The sequence below is a fragment of the Arachis duranensis genome, chromosome 2 (genome assembly GCF_000817695.3).
Source record: "Arachis duranensis cultivar V14167 chromosome 2, aradu.V14167.gnm2.J7QH, whole genome shotgun sequence".
NCBI lineage: Eukaryota > Viridiplantae > Streptophyta > Magnoliopsida > Fabales > Fabaceae > Arachis > Arachis duranensis.
In genome coordinates this window covers 37,889,764-37,892,884 of record NC_029773.3, presented here as the reverse complement: position 1 = coordinate 37,892,884, position 3,121 = coordinate 37,889,764, and positions in this window count along the sequence as shown.

The following is a 3,121-nucleotide window of genomic DNA, read 5'->3' as shown; positions in this document are numbered from 1 at the left end:
TTAGTGACAATGTTGAGTGTCACTAACGTTGGCTGATTCTTCATTCCTCATCGTTAGCTTCCACGTTAACCAAGTTAACGGGGAAGTTAACGTGGCTCTTGGGGTTTGTGTGGTTGCTTCAACGTTAGTGACATTGTTGAGTGTCACTAACGTTGTCGACAACTCTTCATCTCTTACGTTAGCTCCTACGTTAACCAAGTTAACGTGGGAGTTAACGTGGTACTTTGCTCCTTAGGCCAACGTTAGTGACAATGTTGAGTGTCATTAACGTTGGCTTCTTTTTCCCCTTTAGCGTTAGAGGCCACGTTAACTAGGTTAACGTGGCTTCTAACGTGGCCATTTGTGAGCAATTGCCAACGTTAGTGACAATCTAACGTTGGCTCAACTTCTCTTCTCCACGTTAGAGTTTACGTTAACTTAGTTAACGTGACTCTTTAACGTTGGCATTGATGGCTTTTGAGAGTGTTATTGGCAATCACTTTTCTCCTTAGCCTTGCAAGTTACTCCCATTCTTTGCTTCCTTTGTCCTGAAATCAAGCAATAAAGTGCATCAAAGTTCTAATCCAAGTCATGGGGGATGCAATATCAATTTTGTCATTAAAATCATGCAAAATCCTCATGAAATAATGTAAAATGCACAATGTATGCTTGAATCAAGGTCTGAGTGAATATTTGCCCAAAACTAACTTATTTCCTAAGAAAATGCATGAAATTACCTAAAAACAGTAAAGAAAAGGTCAGTGAAACTGGCCAAAATGCCCTGGCATCACAACACCAAACTTAAAGCTTGCTTGTCCCTAAGCAAGTACTGGAACAAGAGAATGATGAATGGAATCTCCAGAGAAATGAGTCATTCTTGTGGAAGTCATATTACTGATTTTATGGTGGTTTCATGCATAGCAACTTAGGTTCATTCCACTACTGGCTTTCAGACCTTTATCATCTCCTAAATTACTCACTTTGTTATGTCCCATGAGACCTGTATTTATTGATCCTTTTATTGTTATTTCAAGGGCTTATTTGTGTTTTTAGGCTAAGTGTTTTGTAAGGGGGCAACTCTTTAGGATAAGCTTTCAGCCAACACTCCCGAACCAGTTGGTTCAAGGTGCTAGGTGTTGAAGCACCCCTAAGGACCTACTTGCTCAAGTCTCTCCCCCATACATACACACCACAGGCATATAGTTTATTTATTTTCTTTCCTTCAGACCTTGGTGTCCAGCACCTCTTTGGGTTACTAAATGCTCTGTGGTGAGGGTTACTCTTGATAGTGGATTTTCAGCTGATAATCCCGGGTTAGTTAACCCAAGTTACCAGGTGATGAAGCACCTCAAAGAGCTTATTCATCCAAGTAGATCCCTCACAGAGGAGCACCACAGACACATGTCTTAGGGTAAACCATTGGTGCCTAGCCTTATTGCTTACTCTTTTTCTTTTGTTTTTCACTTCCCTTGTTCTTTCCCTTTTCTCTTATTAGGATCTTGTTGTTATCTTAGTCTCATGGGTATATCAAAAGTAAAGCATTCAGGATAGATAGTTGTCATCCTAACCTTATGGTTGAACCAACTTAGCTAACTTATGACTAACCCCAAAGATTCATGAATGCACTTCCACATTATGCACTCCTTTCTGGTCTTTTGTAAACATAGACATTCTCTTCTTCATACAAATAGACAAGCTTACAAGTAAATAAGGGAAAGAAGCAGTGACACTTAAACCAGAGTTCATGGACCTAAGCAATTAGAGCATTAAGATGCAGAATTGAAAATGTTCAAACTAACATGGAAGCATGTTTTATTCCATACAAGATCTTCCTTATTTAAAGCATAGAAAAAGAAATGGAGTAACGAAGGAACTCCACCACCTTTTACTTTTGTGGCCGTCCTTGCTCTTTTCCTTGCTGGTCCTCCTTGTTTCCTCTTGCACTTCCTTGCAGCCGTGCCAATCTTGCTTGCTTCCAATCCGCAAGTGCCTTCCTTACTGATTCATGGCTCTCTTCCACCCTTTTTCTCTCTTCTCGTGTGTGGAGAGTGGGGGTTTGAATGTAAGGAGTGAGCATGCACTAAGGTTCACTTATATAGGAAAAATCATGAGTGCATGAAGGGTGTAGATTGCACGAATGTTTCCTTGATGGACGGATGGGGTTGTATACGAAGGGTGGATAAGGATCATCACTTGATGGGGAATGTTGGTTCGGTCTTCAAGATTCTTCTTCTTTCAATGTTGCATGGCAACATTTCCCATGCCTTCCTTGTTGGGACAAGTGTAAAGTTCTCTTCGCGAAGTGGCCGAGCCTCCCCCATTAAATTGTCTAATCAATCCTCATCAATGCTTCTGTTCCTTCCCTATAAAGATAAAATGAGAAAAGTAACAAAAGATATTAAAATAACATAAGAACTTTACGGCTAACATTAATGAAAGGGTAGGATGATTTGATTGTTTATTTATGAATTCCAACTAACTAACTAACTGTGTATCTTTATATGCACATTGGTGGCACCATAGGGTGACACCAAACTTAGTTTGGAGCACTGTTATGAAAGGTTGTGTTCAAAGCTTTAAGAAGAATGCTTTGAACACCAAACTTGTTCTTCACTATATTCTGCATATAAAAATTTCACACGTGTTCGTCAAGTTTTGGTTGGAATTCATGAATATTGATTTATTCATTACTTCTGAAAGCATGTAAAACATGGGTTGCCTCCCATGAAGGGCTTCTTTAGCGTCACTAGCTTGACGTTACCCCCTTATTATGGTGGTTGGTAATGCTTGAAGTCTTTTCCTCTGGCAGTGGACTTATATCCGTTGGTTGTATCAATGATCTCTACATGCTCCAAGGAGAGAACTCTATTGATGGTGAAGACCTTAGGTAACTGAGATGGTACAGTAGGGAGATTAGGGGGGATATCTGTGAAATAGGCTGAGACTACTTTATCCCCTGGAGAGAAATCTTTCGTAGGGATCTTCTTGTTCCGCCACCCCCTTGGTACCTTCTTCTTTGTCCCTGGTGCTGTTTTCTTACTCTTGGTGGCTTCTTTTTTTTATGAGCCTTTGTTGCTGCCTTCACTTGCTTCTGGTGGCTTAGGTTCCTCCAATTTTTCCTTGACCTGTGGCACTTGCTGTT